Source organism: Macaca thibetana, chromosome 8, assembly GCF_024542745.1.
Source record: "Macaca thibetana thibetana isolate TM-01 chromosome 8, ASM2454274v1, whole genome shotgun sequence".
Lineage (NCBI taxonomy): Eukaryota > Metazoa > Chordata > Mammalia > Primates > Cercopithecidae > Macaca > Macaca thibetana.
In genome coordinates, this window is record NC_065585.1 from 83805317 (window position 1) to 83825401 (window position 20085).

Sequence of the window (20085 nt, forward strand, 5' to 3'; positions counted from 1 at the left end):
TTTTTAAGAAGTGCCTTCTTTTATAGATTGGTATACTAATTAGTGAAAAGTGTTTCACAAACTGGCTCGGCAAAAAGGTTGCACTTAGCACGTGCAGCTAACTATGTGGGCCATAATAAGGTGAAGAACTTGGGAATAAAAATTAACTTGAGTTTCATCTAGGCCAGTAAACTCATTTGCCATCTCCTGACTCAGACACAGTAGGCTTGAGTCTTCTCCAAACCCGGGGTTCCCTAACCCCCAGGTCACAGACTGGGAATTTTTTCTAACAACTTTTTTTCTGACATTGTAGTGAATGAAATCAGAGGGGACATTTAATTTCTGGTGTACACATTGAGTTTATACCGTCAGATTATGATACCTAGGAAGTACTATTATTAATAATATAGATCATAACTATTAATAGAAATGACTAACATGAACTGGGAAATGATGATGGGTCAGTTATGACACCAAATGCTATACATTCATTATCTCATTTAATCCTTACAATGGAAGCCTTGGCTTCTACTCCTTCCCTAGTCCCCTCTCCACCCTCTAGCTAGGAAGCTCTTTTTTTTTTTCCAGGAACACGTGAACTTTATTGAATGCCGTTGTAGAAACGTGTGTGAGGATAAAGGGCTGATACAGGGCAAGGAATGGAAGGTGGAGTGCGTGGGAGACACGTCATGGTCAGAGCTCCTGGCCTGGATGCTGCTTCCTGTTCTATCGATAGACTTGGAAGATCAACACTGGGATGATGATAAACAGAATGATCATGAGGATGTCCAGAACCAGGGCCCAGATGTTCAGGCACTTGGCAGTGGAGGCATAGGCCTGGGCCCTGATCAGGTCACCAACCATCTTCCTATCCCTAGACTTCATGGAGTAGGCGAATGCTATGAAGCCCAGGCAGCAGGAGTTCATAAAGAGGGTGTTAAACAGGGACCGGATGACAGGGTCGGGCACAGAGGTCTCGCTGCAGATGTGGATCATGGTGGATGTTGAGGCAGGAGGGTTGTAGGGCACCCCCAGCACAGCTACCTCTTACTCCTCCTTGAGCATCTCACAGTTGCGGGGTGGCCAGCGTTTGCAGGAGTGAAGAAGGTTTGGACTGTGTAGTTCACAGTGTCCAGCAAAGACCAGCTGTCAGGAGCTCTTTTAAAAATGTGAATGAGGCCTGGCAAAGTGGCTGACACCTATAATCCCAGCACTTTGGGAGGCCGAGGTCGGGAGATCGAAACCATCCTGGCTAACATGGTGAAACCCCTTCTCTATTGAAAAAAAAAAAAAATTAGCCGGTAGTGGTGGGCACCTGTAATCCCAGCTACGCTGGAGACTGAGGCAGGAGAATCACTTGAACCCAGGAAGTGGAGGTTGCAGTGAGCCAAGATTACAGCACTGCACCCCAGCCAGGGTACAGAGTGAGACTCTGTCTCAAAAAAAAAAAAAAAAAAAAAAATTGTGAATGAGGTCAGGTCCTGCCCTTGTGTTAAAGGCTTCCAGTGGTTTCCCACTGAACTCAGGAAAATTCCAACTGCTTCTCTGGGCCTACAAGCCAGTGCCACCTAGACCTGCCTACTGCCAGTGGACTCTATCAGCCCACAGCACATGCCTCCACCTGCTTGGGCTTCTGGGCCTTTGCACGCACCCCTTCCTCTGCCTGCAATACCTAGCTCTTACCTGGCTAATTTTTAAAAAAATTCTTCCATTTAAATGTCTCTACCTCTGGGAGGCCTTCCCTCAAATCAATCAAATCACCCTCATAACCTGTTCTTTTTCTTCTTAGCTTAACACCATGTAAAATTATCTTTATCATTGTTGTTATTATTATTATTATTGTGCGTCCTTACATCTCCATTTTTCTCCCTGATCCCTAAGAGCCAGAAAGTCAGGGATAGGCATTGCTCTCCATGTATCTTTAATGCATAACACTTTTGGACCATGCAACAATGTTTGCTAAATTAATCGAGAAGCACCCTCAGAGTTAGATACTATTATAATTATAATTATTATTATTATTTTGAGATGGAGTCTCGCTCTGTCACTGAGGCTGAAGTGCAGTGGCATGGTCTTGGCTCACCGCAACCTCCACCTCCCAAGTTCAAGCAATTCTCCTGCCTCAGCGTCCCAAGTAGCTGTGATTACAGGCACGTGCCACCACATCTGGCTAATTTTTTATATTTTTGGTGGAGACAGGATTTTACCATGTTGTTCTCGAACTCCTGACCTCAAGGGATCTGCCTGCCTCAGCCTCCCAAAGTGCTGGGATTACAGGCGTGAGCCACCGTGCCCGGTCGTAGATACTATTATTATTCCCACTTTATAAATGAGGAAACCGAGACAGGAGAAGGTTAAATAACTTGTTAAAAGTTATACAACTGGACCTGGATGGGCATGTGACTATCTCAGATTGCTACCATTGAATGAAACCAAAAACAAAATGATAAACTCACATGATCTTGAAAAATAATGTTAAAATCAAATTAGACTCTGTAGAAAATGAAGTTACCTTGTGGACAATTTAAATTATTTACATAAGGGAAATATCTCCAAATACATCAGAGATTAACACATCAGCTTGCACATTTATTCCAGCCACACGGGTTAACATTAGCATATTCTGTGACTTCAGATGCAATGTTTCCTACTATTTCCGATTTCTTAAAAGGTTTTGAAGTATTTGAGCACTTGGACTGTTCTCTTCAAACTGTATGGGCAGGTGGGCATTCCGTCCAGTCATTTCTGCCCTCACCTAAAGGAACAAGCAGAATGTGGTTTTATTGCACAAGAGTAAAAGCCAATGCCACCACAAACCCAGTGACCTTCTAGCTACTTTCTAAATCTTTAAATAACTTAGAAACAGCCCTCACCCAAGGGAAGGGTGGAATTTAAATTAAAGAGAAGGGGCTGATTTTATGCTTACATTGCTGAAGTCCCTTCAAAATCAAGTGTCCCTGGTTTCTCCAGACAGGAAGTAGACAGTTTTTTTGTAACAAGGAAAACACCATGGGTCTTATCTCTGTATTGCTTTCACAGCTTAGATAAACCTGTGTGCCCTACAGAGGAAATGCAACAGGATTCCACCAAGAACCTGTATGCTGCGGGAGAAGCTCCCTCCAGGGAACTGAAGTCTTCCGTTTCCTTCCAGCGGGAACCATAGCTGCTCTGTAGGAAAATACAGGAATTTGATTGACATAGAACAAAAACCAACAACCCTGAGGGGTAAGGGGATTTTCCTGAAATAGATGAGTTTCCCTGGTTTCACATGATACTGTGTATGGTTTATACTTCATGTACCACAGAAGGCTGAAAATGGTCATTTCCTGGCCCCTCCGGTGGTGGCTTTCCAGCCAGGAAAGCATTCTGACTAACCAATCAATGCAATTTTTTTTTTTTTTTTTTTTTTTTACTTTGAATCTTCATGCTACTGAAAGAAAGCCGACTTGTCCTTGCAGGGGTTGGGGGAGAGGGTGGGGCTTCAGAGAAGCAACCTCGAGTTGGTCTTGTTATCAATCATCTCCGCCTATTGTGAGAGTTTGAACAGGCAAAACCTACCCACACACACTGGCGTGATATGCATTTTCGGTGTGTTACTTAAAGCATAAATGAGACGTCATCTGCTTTTCCATCAGATTAGGTTTGGTTTTTAAATATAAATATTCAGACCAAACTGAGATTTTTAGAACTTTGTAACACACAAACTTGATTGTGAAAATATAGACAAGAAAGATTAAACGTATTTTTAGTGTTTTTAAGTACAAAACTCTGTTGTCACTGGTTCGCTTACTCTTTCATATGTTCAAATGTATATACGTGAGCACCAGTGTGTATATTGAGGGAGGGGAGCTTTTGAATCTTGAGACCTCTACACAACGTTTATTTGCTGTTACACTTAAACGAGGTTGAAGTTCAACAAAGGCAGGCAAAGCAGGCCTTCAGTTTGCTTTGGTTTCATAGACACATCGATCATTTCTTCTGCTTTGTGTGGTCGTTGTCAAAATTGTCTGTACATGGAGGCACCAGCGGGGCCAATTCGGCCCTTCAGGAAGGGCCCCCTGACATGCAGAAACTCTTGGTATACTAGATGCAATCAACTGTCTGCAGAAATGATAGACTCTGGGTAATAGTCACTGAATGCATGGCTTAGAGAAATTTAAGAACCCCAGGCCCAGTGGGTGGTGAGCATACATTTCTAGGAAGGCAATATCATGTCACCAAATGGGTCCTTGGGCTGGTCACAGTGAATGAAAAGAACCAATCTCAAGAAAGACTCTTCCAAATTGGAATGATAAACATGGGGACTTTTAGAAAGATAATTTAATCCAGAAATTGTCACTCTCTCCCTAATACTGTTGGGGAGCAGAGGGGGAGGAGGATGGCCTGACCAATGGCTAAAATTATTATGCGCCCTGAGATGGACCTCCCTGCCATGGAGAAAGATACAGGAGGCTCTTATGGACAGACACCAGCAGCCAGCAGTGTTACACATATTCTTGACCATTTGGCTGGTATATTTTGCACTAAATATGCATGAACTGGACTTATGTTTCACATGTCAGTTTCTTGTGATTTTGATTAAGCAACAGGCAGTCCTAAGCCAAACACCTCCAGGTAGCCTAACAAATCATTTCTTGCCCTGAGAAGCCAGGACCAGACTAGAGACTCACTTTGGTAGTGCCCCTGGGACGCCAGTCTGACCAGCCAAGTGGCCCCCTAGATGACCTCTCTTGCTTCTCTCTAATTCAAACAAACAAGCAAACAAGCACACTGAAATGAAACCTCAGGACATCACAAGAACCCATGAGGAATCCTTGTTAACGATCATTTCTTTACAACGCTCATACCAGAGTTGCAACTCGAACATCTGATGTTTTTTTAACACGATTCATTACTATTCATCAAAAGACAGTTATTTTTCAATACAATTTTGAAAAGATACACCCCTAAGTCAAAGTTTCTAAGGATTTTTTTCCTCCAGGAATAAATGTTTGAGAAAGAATCTTCCTAAATAGACATACATATTTTTAATAGAGCAAGAAGCCTGGAATATGTTCCAAGAAAATTAAAGGAAATGCCATGCTTATCATTATAAGGTATGCTCAACGTGGGGAGTAAGACCTCTTAGGAAGTAGAAGAAGGAATAAATGAATGAGTGAATAGGGTACCTCTCAGTGAGGGAATGAGCGATGACCGCTCCCACTGTTTTCTGGGGAGATATCTGTTCTCAGGACTTTTTTCACTGCTAGAAGGAAAGTTGAGTGAGGTGATTATGCCAAGCAGCCTGGAGACAATTAACCCAGGTTTCCAGAGAACATCCTGGTCCTGTCTAGGCTGGTGCTTGCCTCAAAGGCTTCCTCATCAGCATAGAGTTACTCAGGTGATCCTTCAATTTCCCTGAAGGTGTTAGACGAGTAATGTAAAAATCTAGAAGAATTGAGCTCATAATGTGATAAGTAACAAAACTTTGCAAGCCTATTAGAGGGGAAAATTGGAAAGGTTGCAGCCAATTATTAATAAGACAGATGAACATGAGCTGTCTAGAAAGCACTTGGACTCTGGGACACATTGCCAATGCAGAAATGCACAGAGCAGAGGGGGGCACCTGGCAGCCCCAGACAAACCCAGCCAGGAGGAGTGTTTTGATCATTCATGTTAAGTGAAATAACATAAAATCAAGTCTTTTTGTTTTTTGATTTTTACATTTAGAAAAATTTGCATTTTCACCTCTATGTCACACATATATGAATGAAATTCATTTTTAGTTTGAGTCTATTAACCCAGGTCAGAAAGAGAAGGATAAAGTGATTGACCTCATCTAAAACACCAAAAAGTTTTTCTTTTAGGAAAATGAAATCACCACACTTCCATTGCAGAGGGTCAGGAGCCCTGGGTGCAATATTTAAGGAGGCCTTCACTTTCGAGCTCCTGCAAATGCAGTGTTGGCGCCTGGAGTGAGGGTCTCCTTAAATTTTATGCTAGCCTCGTGCTAGTTCTGACTACCAGTAATCACAGTTGGGAGGGAGGAAGACAGCATGGTAGATAAAATGAAGACTCCTTTATTAAAATCAAATTAAAGAACTGTTGGGCTTCCCATTTCTATTAAATTTTAGAACTCAAATTACAAAGCTCCTAAATTTCAATTACACTGAAGTAGTCACGAATCTACGCCATGGCCCTGTGTAAGACTATGCTTTTAGAAGCTTCTCTTACTAGTCCCGCCTGCAGTTTAATAAGATTGTTTCTTGCTACCTTTGAAACCCATCTGCCATGCTGTGTGCTCCCTGTAGGTGTGGAAGAGCTGAGCAACATCTTTTTTAATCTTTGTTTTTCTTTTTTTGGGGGACAGAGTTTCACTCTTGTTGTCCAGGCTGGAGTGCAATGGCTTGATCTCGGCTCACTGCAACCTCCGCCTCCCAGGTTCAAGCGATTCTCCTGCCTCAGCCTCCTGAGTACCAGGGATTACAGGCACCCGCCACCATGCCTGGCTAACTTCTTTTTTTTTTTCTGTATTTTTAGTAGAGACAGGGTTTCACTTTGTTGGCCCGGCTGATCTCAAACTCCTGACTTCAGATGATCAGCCTGCCTCTGCCTCCCAAAGTGCTAGGATTACAGGCATGAGCCACTGTGCCTGGCCAACCTTTGTTTTTCTAAAAGTGTCTCGTGGTCACCTTTTAGCTTTTCTTACCCTTTTTCGTTTTTTCTTATCCAACTCATCTTCCTTCAGTCATTGAGGTTGTTGGTTTCTAGAGTTTTCATCCAGCTGTGCATCCACCAGTGGTATCATCTAGAGTATGAAAAAGCACATTGCATCTACTCTATAAAGATCTTTCTTTCAGCAAGTGTTATGTTAAGTTTATACAGCATAGACAGAGATCATGAAGGCTGGTCCTTTAGGACAAATACCAAATGTGTTCTTTAGGCCATGAAGCTCTGATTGTTGTACTCTGAGCAAAGTCACCAATGGTCGTACCTTCTATGTGAGTGCCTTAATTTATAACATGAGATGTGGCTCCATCATCCTGCTCAATCATCCGAGGCAAAGGCATCGGACCTGAAGGAAGCAATCTGGAGGCTTGTTGGTGGCTGTGAGCTGGCTTCCCATGACCCTGCTGATTGATAGGGACACTCTGTCCTAGATGCTAACAGACCCAATTAGATACACTTCCAGGGAACTCAATGTGAGGCCGTAAAAGAGGAACAACAGCAGAGTAAGCAGAAATAGGAGGAGGCTCAGAAGAGGAAGTAAACAGGAGGCTTGAGGGCATGAAAATTGGGAGGCAGTAAAAGGCAGAGCTAGTCCAGTGAGGAGGTAGAGAAAAGGAGGCGAGAGAGACTGTATGGTAGTGACTGCAGACATGGAGGCAGGAGAAGTGGGAACGGAGAGGATCTGAGAAGCTGACATAGGTTGCTTTTGCCTGTGAGCATCCATTGCCATTTCTTCGGCCACAGCAGCCTGGGACTTCTTGAGTCCCCCACCCCATCCCGCTCTCAGGCCTTTTGTTTTTTCAGGAAGTGGATTGAACCCAGCACAGCTCCCTGCTCCAGGCCCAGGACTGGCCAATGAGAGCATCACACACACCTTCGTGGCCTGGCCTGGTGCTGGGATTAGCATATGACCCAAACCAAGGCAGCAACAGCCAGTGGAACTGGCTTCCAGAATGCCCACAGTAACTCTCTGCAAAGCAACACTCTCTTTGCTGCAGTGGGCAAGCTAAAATTGCCAGGAGCTGACATGGAGAAAGTGGGTCCCAAAGTAAAGTCAACCCAGAGAAAAGCAGAGCTGAGTGATGGAAAGAGAAAGGCTGAGTCACAAAGAGGGACTACCTCTAGATGGCTCAGACACAAGAGGTGCTATCAAGGGATGCCAGTGGAATGAATATCGCCTGGCACTTGCTTCTGAGGACAACAACATAACTGGATACAGCAAGGAAGGAATCAGCCGCCTTTGTTCCTAGCATATGTATATAATTCCAAAACAATGCCTGCTGAAAGAAAGACGCTCAGAACACAGGTGCTGCTTAGCCAGTGATGGTTATTTTTATGAGAACGTGATACATTTATTATCACCCAGTAGTGTCATATCTCACACTCTCAGAGAACAGTCACAAATTTCCAAAATTACCCTTGAAAACCCCTTAGAAGGCTGCCACTTTGCAAACTGGGGATTCTCCAAAGTCCAAGATATCCAGATTCTCCTCACTGCTGGGCAGATCACTGCTTCTTGAGCAAATCACCAATTGGAGTTGTTGGTCTCCATGTCGAGGCTTGTAGAGAAACCACCTCTTTCAATGCTAGGGTCACTCAGTTCACACCGTGGGAGGCCCTCGGGAACAGAGACCCATGGCGCAGATGACGGACTTCCAACTCCCAGCTTAGCCTTCTTCATGGGGTGTAGTTCACTGAGCAGCACCCAAATATTAACTGCCAGGAAAATCTATCTGGAAAGGAACCTCACACTTGGATTGTCTCTCCCCCAGCATGTTAAGCAAGAAAGTGGCATTTTTCGTAGGTAAACTTTGTGGTAATTCTAAAACAGTTACTGGATTCTTCAAAGTGTAAGAGTGTAGCAACACAAAGGTTTGGCTTTCCCAAAAAAACTGTAATCGTTGATGATAAAACCAACACACGTACCATTTCCTCCCTGACCACCTCTGACCTTATTAAGTGAACATCTTTGTGAGAGCTCTGCCTGGGGGAAACAATGTGGCTAAAATTCTTACCACCAGGACACACGAGGTAAAGGTATTGATTGTGTCCTCCCAGAACCAAAGATTTAGCTTAAAGGAAGAAGCTTGATTCAGTTAGCACACACATTACATTCTGAATGCAGAATAGATGAAGATTGGACATGATTTGAGAGAGCACAGGAGGACCTACAAAAATTGAGACCACAGAGTACTGGCAGGGCTTGGAGGTGGAAGGAAGGAGCTTGGAATGAAGAGTGAAAGTCACTGAAGGCAAATATTCCAATTGACTGGATCCACACCTGGCACCTGGGAGGATTAAGGGGGTGGGGCAATGAGTAGAACCAAAGAATATTCCCTTTTTTTTTTTTTTTTTTTCTGAGACAGGGTCTTGCTCTGTTGCCCAGGCTGGAGTGCAGTGGCATGATCACAGGTCACTGCAGCCTCAACCTCACGGGTTCAAGGATCCTCCTGCCTTAGCATCCCAAGTAGCCGGGACTGCAGGTATATGCCACCATGCCCTGGCTGATTTTTTTTTTTTTTTTTTTTTTAAAGAAACAGGGTCTTGCCTTGCTGCCCAAGCCGGCCTTGCAATCCTATGCTCAAGCAATTCTCCTTCCTTGGCCTCCCAAAGTGCTGAGATTACAGGAATGAGATACCACCCTTGGCCCCAAGGAACATTCTTGACAGGCCAGAAATAATAGTCCAGAAGGCATGGGACCCTATTATTTATTGGCTCCTGGTCTCTCTCTACTCCTCCTCCCTGCAAAATATAGCAGACTAATATAATTCTTAAGAGTTCGGGTCTAAGTCAGGTAAACGTAGATTCAAATCCTGACTCTGTCTCCTGGTAGCTGCATGCCTCGAAGCAAGTTATTTCACTTCTCTTTGCTTCAATTTCCTCATCCTGCCAATGAAGGTGATAATAATTCTTCATATCTCAGAGATTGTCATGAGGAATATAAGAAATAATGGCACATAGAGAGTGTTTGGTAAATATTCGCTGCTGTAGTATTTTTACCGTCCTTAATTATTTATGCAGTGTCTGTGATCATTTACATGTGTATAGATTATTGAGAAGCCACCATTCTCCTCTGGGCATGCCAAGGCTGTATGGAATGCATAGGATGTCACTTTGATCGTGTACGTGTTTACAGTCAGCAGAAATTAATTCACATACTAGATTTGTCTTTTACCACGGGCTTCTGGGTCTTGCTTAGGAAAGACCTTGAGCAAAGGAAGAAAGAAGCTTCAGTGTCAATAAGTGAATTTTAATCTTCAGCAGAGTGGGCTCTTATTCAAATGAAGTCAAATGACATGTGTGACTTCTTGGACCAGCCTCCCTTGATAGGCAGGTGGAAGCGTTGGTTTTTACATTCCGGGAGTGAGTTTGTAAGGAACTAGTCTTTTCAAAGACCCCAAAATCACACCAGGAGGAAAACATCTGGAATATCTTCATAACAGCCTCCCTCGCACACACACTTGTTGAGAAGTGGTTACTCATCTTTAGAATTTCATATTTCTCTTTGAGGATGAATTTTCCCAATGTTGGCCCCAATAGGGAACTTGCTCTTGTTTTAGAAGAATCAAGAGACATCTTTCGATAAGAATACTACATAGATTGTCTGCTGAATATGTTTTCTGCTGAATACCCGATTAATGGTGGTTTGCTCTCATCTGGGTTTTGCATAAGGAGATTTAGATCCATGAAATCATCTGCTTATCTTTTAGAAAGTAAACCGGTTAAGAAAGTAGGCTCTGGTAATAGGTAATATTCATTACCGTTTCAAACAACTCTTTTTTTTTTTTTCTGTTTCATCACAGTCATAATTAATTTCATGGCTCAGGTACACGAAGAGATTTAAAGCGATGTTTATAAAATGAATTAGCCTCTCCCTCATCTTATTTAGAGTTCTCCATTGTGAATATACTCAAATTGTAATGGAGAGGCAATTTATGAGAAAGCTCTCTGGTGTCCTTGATTCTGTATCCTCTAGAGGATTTATTATTTCAGCTCTCCTCCCTTGGGGCCAGAAGACAGACCATGTGGCTAAAAGACAGCAGCTTTGATGCTTTTCATTAAAAAAGAATTGTTCTGGAAACATCCCATTTGGGATATTTTGATGAGGCTGAACAGTGGGAGTTTGGAGATGAGAAATGGGGTACATCTATAACTCATTGGTACCGATGCAGGTTTAACAGGAATGAGGTTGCAAATTTAGGTGTATGAGGCCGTGTGCAATCCTGCACAGCCCTGGAATGGGGCTGGGGAGACCTAGTTCTAGCTCTGCTTCTTCCCCTATCTCGCCCTTGACCCTGGAAAAATCACATATTCCCCTGGTCTCCTACTTTCTTAGCAGTAAATGAGGGGGGTTGAAACAGATGAGTTCTAAGGTTTTTTCCAGCCCACTAAAATTCCATGATTCTGGGTACAATTGTAAAAGTATCTGTTTGGCTACTTCTTATTTCCACATATCTTTGGGGTTTGGGTGGTTGATTACATATATACTCATCTTTGAAATTATTTCTCTTTGCTTATATTGATCCATATCATGATTTTTAAAAATATGGTTAAGCTAATCCTTTGAGCTGTGTCCAATAGGCAGCCACTGACTATTTACATTTAAACTTGTCCTGCCGTTACACTGGCTGCATTTCAGGTGCTCCATGGCACATGTGGCTAGTGACAACTGTACAGAGGAGCACAGACACAGAACATTTCTGTCATCACAGAAATTTCTCCTGGAGAGCACTGTGATGAGGAGGAAACCCATTTCTAAATAAGAGACTGGCTCAGGGGTACAAGACTGGCTTCCTTCCCAGAGGATATTCTTCATTCTAATCCCAGGTTGATAAATCATGATCTCTAAAGCCAGTCCCATAAGCAAACACTCAAATTTTTGGCAGAATTTAAGGCATCCCAAAGGCCTGTTTACAAATACCATCCCGCACACCGCCCGTGTTGCCCACTCTCTCTCTCCCTCACCTCCCCCTCCTTTCTCTCCTCCCTCCACCTGTCATGTCCAGGTAGTGCCAGGGCCACATCCAGTATCCCTGATACACCAGCTCAGAGAGGCAGCAGCTGGAGAGGACAGAACATAGCATTTTCCCTCCATTCAAATGTGCCATTAGTGACAGGGCACAGTATCGTTTCTTTGTGTGTTTGTTGCTGTTTTGTTTAATGAAATATTACTGTGAAATATTACTATTAATGAAATATTACTGTGAAATATTACTTTTCAGTCTTTGACCAGAGGAGGCCCCTGTGTGGGTTGGTGAAAAAAGGAAAGTTGGCTGTCACACGAGTGATGAGCATAAGCAGCTCTTTGTGCCTTTTGAGTTGGATTTGAAAAGAAATAACTTAATTTTCCCATCTTCCATGGCTCTTAAACAGAGACTTCAGAGAGAGTTTTTGGCAGTATGTTTAGGCAATAACTTCTGGTTTCAGTGATTGGGCAAACACCATATTCTGCCCCTCCTGAGCCAAAGCCTGGCAAGTGTCCTAGGTGAGTTGAGTGTTGCCTAGTCCCTGCTACTCCCATCACCCTATGCTGCTCAACTGAGTTGAGGAAGCAGAAGCTTCACTCTGCAGCTTCATCTCAACTTTCCTGCTGGTCACTGTGGCCTACAGCTTCCCCGTGTCTTTGTTTCTGTCCCATTAAGGGAAAGAAAGTGGCTTTCAGGGTACAGTTCTGCAGGCAGGACAGTCTAAGGTCAAGGGGATGTGTCTGGTAAGAACCTTCTTGCTGTAGGGACTCTCTGAAGAGTCCAGAGGCTGTGCAGGGCATCACATGGGGAAGGGGCTAAATCTCTGTTTTTTAGTTTTAACTTTCTACTTTGAGATAATTTTAGATGCAAAGATGAGTTGCCAAAATAGTACAAAGTGTTCCTGTATGCTCCTCATACAGCTTCCCCTTTGTTAACCCTTAAGTAACCATAATATAATTATAAAATGAAGAAACTTGTATGATTCTGTTAGTCAAATTGTAGACTTTCATTTGGATTTCACCAGTTTTTTCATTAAGGTCCTTTTTCTGTTCCAGGACCGAATCCAGTGTCCCACCTTGCATGTAGGTGTCATGTCTCCTGCTCCCCGCCCATCTGTGATAGTTGCTCAGCTCAGTCTTTACTTGTCTTTTGAAAAATGCTGCTCAGGTATTGTGTAAAATGCTCCTCAGTTTGGCTGTGCCTGATGTTTTCTCATGACCAGACAAAGGTGATACATTATTGGGAAGATATTACAGAGGGGATGTGGTCTTCTCAGTGTATCATATTATGAGGTACCTGATGCCAATATGTCTTATGACTGTTGATGTTAACCTTGGTCCCTTGGTCAGGGTGAAGTCTGCCAGGTTCCTCCATAGTAACATTATTACTTCTCCCTTTGTAATAAGAAAGGAAGGGGGGAGCAAATGAGATAATCTGAGGCTATGTAAAGGTCCTGTTTCTTTTCAAACTTTCTCTCACTAATTTTATTGTCCCTCAGTACTAAAATTGCCTGCAGCAATATGAATATCTGAGTTGTTCTACACTATTGGTTTAGTAACAACCATGGGGCATTAAGAAAAAAAGCACTATGCTTTTTCTATATATAAATATATATATGTATATATACACACACATATATATGTGTATATATACATCTATTTTTTATATATATATTTTTATATATATATATATTTTTATATATATATATATATTTTTTTTTTTTTTTTGAGACAGAGTCTCTCTCTGTTGCCCAGGCTAGAATGCAGTGGTGCAATCTTGGCTCACTGCATGTAGGAACCTCTGCCTCCCTGGCTCAAGGGGTCCTCCTGCTTCAGCCTCCCAACTAGCTGGTATTACAGGCACACGCCACCACCCTCAGCTAATTTTTGTAATTTTAGTAGAGATGGGGTTTTGCCATGTTGGCCAGGCTGGTCTCAAACTCCTGACCTCAGGTGATCTATCCACCTCGACCTCCCAAAATGCTGGGATTACAGGAGTGAGCCACCGTGCCTGGCCAAAAGCACTATATTAAATATATTTATCAATTATAAGGCCCACCTTGATTTCAGAAATATTAAAATATGAAAAAAGGAGAGACTTTTCTGAATGGTTGAAATTCAGCCAGTTTGCTGATGCTAAAAGTCTGTGAGGCTCCCAGCCGTGGAACTAGTGCCCCCGCGGTTCTCAGGCCCCTCAGTCTACACTGCATTCTGATATAACCCTTTTATGGAAGCAACTGGGTACAGTAGATAAAACAGAATGACAGTTCTCCACAGGTGTCTTTTGAAACACCCGTTTCAAGAAATGAGAACTCATGACCAACAAACACGCAGGTTCTGAGAGTTTGTGTCATCTCCAGCTTGTAGAGATTCTCAACGCACATTAAACACTCTTACATTCCCTGAGGCATTTGGCAGTAAAAAAGCATGTTCAACTTTCTTTAACTTAGAGTCCAAACCTGGTTCTTGGCAGGACCCCTTTTTTCATGTGCAAACATTGGCCAGCAGGGACTGTGTGCCAGCAACGTGTTTGAGGAGCCCCAGAGGAGTGTGCGGGTCTGGAGTTAGATATCAGGAGTCTGGCTCCTGCTCAGCTCTTAGTCATGAAATCGTGCTCCCCATCGGCTCCCCTTCTTTGTTTTCCTTCCAAGACTCACTGATGTTTGGGTCCTGCTGCTAGTATTCCACTGACATGCTCAAAAAAGGAGCTGAGTGCCCCACTGCAACTCCTGATTCTTGTAACTCCTTTTCCTTCCCTCTCCTCTCTTTTATTTATAAAAATGTGTTCTCTCCTGCTTTTCCTCTACCTCTCCACCCACTTCTCCAGTCCTTTCCTATTTAAAAATTTAGTGTTGCTGGTCCTGGGAGTCCGCAGTTCTGTCCATTATCCCTAGCCAACCTGGTTGACTCTCAGGCCTGCAACCGCCCGTCTTGTGCCTACGAATCCCAAATCTGTATGTCCAGGCCAGACCACTGGTCTGTAGATCCAACTCTCCAACCCAAATGCCTTTCAAATGCCCCAAACTCTGAAAGTCCATAACCAAACAGCATGTTTTCTTCCTGCACCTGTCACTTCTTCCTGTATTTCAGCCTCAGTCAATGGCTTTCCAGCTCAGACATTCAAACCAGAAACATTAGGGTTATCTTTAATTCTTCCCTTTCCTTTGTACTTCATATTCGTTTTATCACTAATATTAATAAATAGTGCTTCCAAAATACTCTCAGTCCAATCCCATCCATCGTCATGACCTTCATGTTTCTTCTGACCCTTGTAATCTCTCGCCATTGGCAACAACTCACTTAACTTTCCTCCTGATCGTGGCCTCCTCCCACTTAAAACCATCTTCCAAGCTTCTCTTTCTAAAACAGAAGTTTTGTATTTTTTTCTTGCTTGCTTAAATGTCTTTACTGGTTCCCCTTAGAAGATAAATATCCAGCCTAGTTTTCAAGATCTTGAAATCTATTCTCTATATCCCCCTTTAGCTAGGTTATTCTACTAACTTTGGACTATTCGACATTCCCTGACTATGTCATCAACTTTAATAAATATTTACACTCTAGAATTCTCTTCTTACACGTCCCTCATCCTACCCCTCACTTTTCTTTAATGGGCCCTTATTTAGCCTTCAAGACCCAATGCAAATATCATTCCTTCTACTAAGTCTTCCTCAGTTATCCAAGTTGAAATGAATGATTTCCTCCTCTGCGCTCTCAGGCCCTCATACTTATTTAGATGAGTTTCTCACATAAGACCCTAAACTTTATAATCTTAGGGATTTTATTTTATTCATCTATCTATTCCCAAGGCAATAGGTACTCAATGGTAATTTTTTTAATTGTTGATGTATCCCGTGACATGGTGTAGTATATATGAATCAAAGTTTTGGACAATCCTCTTCCCAGTTTTAGGGAATTCCCACCTCACAAGTTTTTTGAAAAACAGAGCCCAGTTCCCATTATCAGAGCTGAAAATGCCAGGTTTCCTTGGCCGCCCTGATTGCTAGGGCAAAGGGATGACTCAGCTCCACCACGAAATTCACGTGCCCTGCACTAGGAGTCAGAGTGTGGCACAAAGAGGTGGCACCACAAGAAGTTCTCTCTGGTGCAGTAATGGTTGTAGCAAGTCAAGATCCCAGGAGAACAGATCCAGTAGTGTTGGTTCTTGTGTCTCATGAACAAGGTGTCAGGTGTGGGAGAAAAGAGCCATAATCTTCATTGGATACGTTCTGTGATCTGATTTGGGGGAATTATTCCTTGTTCTCTCACACTTCTAGAAATTCTCTGAGATTCATGGTATCTTGTTTAATGAGTTTCTTTTCTGTTTAAATGGACAGTAAGTTCCTGCTGCTTAAAACTAAAAATGCCCACAGATGGGGAAATTGGAACCAGAAGTGGTTATCAGAAACAGACCTTATGGTAATGAGGAGAATCTGGGTTCGGTTATCATGCTTAGTTGGGACAGACAGCAGGAAAAAAATGCTGGATGTGATTCTGTCAGATCTTATGGCATGGTGGCAAAACGGTTCATCATGACCTGTCCTCCTTCAAATAAAATACGCTTTCCCTAACAGCAAGCTTCAGTGGGGACATGGGTCCCTGCCTACAGTGCTATGAAGGTTATGAGGAATTCAAGATCTAAGAGTGGGGTGGTTGTCTCTACAGAGGGGGACAACTTAAAGAAAATACTCAAATATCTAAATTCTTGACTCAAAGCATCGTCTTTAAACTTGGAGTTGTTATAGCAAACTCTTATTTCGTACAGCCTTAGATATGAGGAGGTCAAAAACTAAACTCAAAGTTGGATACTGTATGCTTATGGATTCACAGCTTTCCTAGTCTCTTATGCAAAATGTAGCACATTGGTTAGGAATGAGTAAAAGCCTGTGATTGAAATGGGGACTTGCGGGGATCCAGTGGACTTCAGAGTGTGAGGATCCCCTGGCTCCCCCTGAGTTCTCCATGCAGACCAGGGAAGTCCATCGTCTCTTTTGCAACAAAGCTATTGCTATCTTGTGGAAGAACCTCCCCAACTACTTCATCTGGGCAAAAATTATCCTTATGACCCACATCTACAACTTTCTTAGACATCTAATTAGCTTTTTAACTAGAGTCAGGCCCCAGAATATTCTGGAAGGCCAAGTAGAATACCAAATCTTAGCCCCCAAGAAATTGCACACCAAAGAAGTAATTTAGTTTAACACAAATCTGACAAATACATATGAAGATGTATTGTGAAGGGCCACATCAAGGTGGGAAGTATACACTTGTAGATTGAACTGAATTTCATGGGTATAGGTATATTTTCCAGAGAGTCTGGATTCTTTGAGCTAGCCCAGACAGCTGGGAACAGATTCAGTTGTTTACTTGTTTGGTCAACAGAAACCTGTACTCAATGATAGTCCCTGCTGAATGAGATTGAGATGCCAGGCATTACCTGATAAAATATAGTTGAAGGACTCCAAAGATGTGGGGGTTGGAGAGTGAGAAAGGATGGGAGCAGATTTATCATGAGCAAGTAAGTGAAACACATTCCCTCAAACCTTACCACATCTCCAAAGAGGGTCCCAAGAAAACATTCCCTTCACCAAAGCATTGAGAGATGCATGGATCAGGTGAAGACTAATGTTATTTATGGCATCATGGTTCCCGTTTTCTACAGGACAGATTGCTGATGCTCTTAGTAAACACCACCTCCTGGAGACCCAGAACACCACTGTGGTCCTCTCATCAAAGAGGGAGCTTTTGGGGAGTGAGGTAAGAAATAGAGTTTTGACCAAAGCCCTCTCCCAGGAGATTCAGTGGAATCCTGAACCCTTTCCCCACTGACTGCACGTGTCATCTCAGTAATCAGTCCAGTCCTCACTTTAACTCTCCCTTAGAGGTGAAGTAAAGGCTACAATGGTGGAAGAACTGAATGGAAGTCCTTGACACATGCTCTCCCTAGCAAATAATAAGTAAAAAACTATGTTCTGTCCTTGGGGGAACCGCAGAGATAAGTTCTTTTACCGAAGACTTTAAAGATGGAGGGGCTATACCATACAGAAATCAGCCAGAGCCAGTTTCTGTTGCTTCGGACTAAGGATGTTCATTGATAAAGGAACTGGAAACAGAAGTAGTGATAAGCAACAGAGCTCAGGGTGATGCAAAAGATAAAAGGTTTCTGGAGAAGGAATGGCAGTGGATTATCATAAGGCTAATAAAATGGTTGCTCTAATTGCCACCACTGTCCCAGATGTGGTCTTTCTCTACTGAAATAAACCAACTCAGCCCCTGGTATTTTCCATGCAAGTACTGATCTCAAAAATGCTTTTTTCCCATCCTAATAATTACAAAACATCAGAAGAAGATTGTTTTTGGCAGGCTGGACACCAGAAACTTTTCATCCTCTTGCTTTAGGGCTCTGTGCTAAAGGAAAATTGATCATTTTGCTTTCCCAAAAGACATCACATTGGTCTACTACATTGATAACATCAGTATGATAGGACTCAGACAGCAGAAAATAGCAGGTGCCATAGATTTCTTGGTAAGATAGCATAAGCCAGAGGTATCCCATGAAAATAAAATGAAGAACACATCAGTAAACTTTCTGGGAGATCCATGGGGGCACTGAAGGCATATCTTCTGAAAAGTAAAGAACTAATTGTCTCACCTTGCAGCCCGTAAGAAAGAAGTACAATACTTTGTGAACCTCTTTCGAGTTTGGAGGCAACATATGCCACATTTGGCTGTGCTTTCTCCTCCATGCACCAGGTAATTGAAAGGCTACTAGCTTTAAGGAGGGCCCCACCAGTCTCCAACTGGACAAGTCTGTGGCAGAAAGATCTCTTCCATTTGAGCCTTAAGACTGGATCCAAGGGTGTTCAAAGTGCAGGTTGCAAATGAGGCAACTATATGAAGACTCTGCCAGGCCCTTAGGTTTTAGGAGTAAAGCCACAACCACTTGGCAAGAATTATTTTTCTGTTGAGAAAAGATTGCTACTGGACCCTGATGGATGCTGCAAATTTAATCATAGAAGACCAGGTGAACCTGAGCTCTGCATTATGAAGTAGGTTTTATCTCATCCTCCCAGCCAAAATTCAGGCATTCCCCAAAGCACCATCACTTAGGCTGTGCAGATCCTGAAAGCATAAGAAAATTGTATGGGCAGATGGCTCGCACTCGCAGGTACATTGCCTACTATGTTATGACCCTTCCCTCATCCTATACCTAAGCCTCATGGAGAATCCTCCTGATCAGTTGACTGAAAATGGAAAAACAAATCTGTGTGTATATGACTTTGCACAGTGTGTAGGTGTTTGCTGGGAGTAGACTGCTAAAGAGTGACACTGACTCTTGAAAAACAGTAAAGAAAGGCAATCATCCCAGCATAACTAATTGGTTCTTCTCATTCTGTATTTTACCAAGAAGGAGATAGGAGTTGAGGTCAGGCTGTGTGGACAGTGATTAATTGTTTGACCACCTAGTAAAAACTTAGTAAAGAGCAAGACTTAAGAGTTGGTGACCAGATCAGGGAAAGAATGTAGACTGACCTCTGAGAACAGGCACAAATAATGCCATGATAAGACTCACCAAAATTCCTCCCAGTGAAGAAGGCGCTCTTTAATAAGGTGGACATGACCATCCTCTCGGGATATCAGTCAGCCACTATCCCCAGAAACCCAGTGCCACCCAATAGGTACATGACGTGAGAGGCCATGGAGGGAGGAAGCTATGCAAGGGCTCAGAGACAAGCACGGGCCCTCACCTGGCTGCATATCCCACTTGCCTACTTCAGTGACAAACCCTGAATGTCAATGTGGCACCAAAATCAGGAGCAGCAGCTTGCCTTCTGGTAGCCAGTTGATTACACTGAATCTTTTCCATAACTGTAGAGGTAGCAATTTGTCATCACTGGAATAAAGACTTATTATGAACCTGGATTGCATTGACATTCCTTCCTAACAAGCTTCTTCCTTCATGGCCCACATGGCCTTCATGAACACCTTATTAATCATGATGGTATCTCATACTCACATAGAATTGCTTCTCACTAAAGCACTTTTTTTTTTTTTGAGATGGAGTCTCACTCTGTCGCCCAGGCTGGAGTGCAGTGGTGCAATCTCGGCTCACTGCAAGCTCTACCTCCCAGGTTCAAACAATACTTCTGCCTCAGCCTCCCGAGTAGCTGGGACTACAGGTGCATGCCAACCTGCCTGGCTTATTGTTTGCATTTTTAGTAGAGACAGGGTTTCACCATGTTAGTCAGGCTGGTCTCGATCTCCTGACCTCAGGTGATCAGCTTGCCTTGGCCTCCCAAAGTGCTGGGATTACAGGCGTGAGCCACCACACCTGGCCTAAAGCAGTTATTTTTGAGTGAAAGAAGACAGGCAACGGGTTGAAGTCTATGGGATTCTCCAAGCTTGCCTTGTAGCCCACATCTCAGAAGTAGCTG

The 20085-nt window shown here is 43.0% G+C and overlaps 1 pseudogene; it reads right to left on the minus strand.

Moving 5' to 3' along the window:
* Positions 1-705: 705 nt before the first annotated feature.
* Positions 706-19275, minus strand: LOC126960688 (interferon-induced transmembrane protein 3-like; annotated as a pseudogene).
* Positions 19276-20085: the final 810 nt, after the last annotated feature.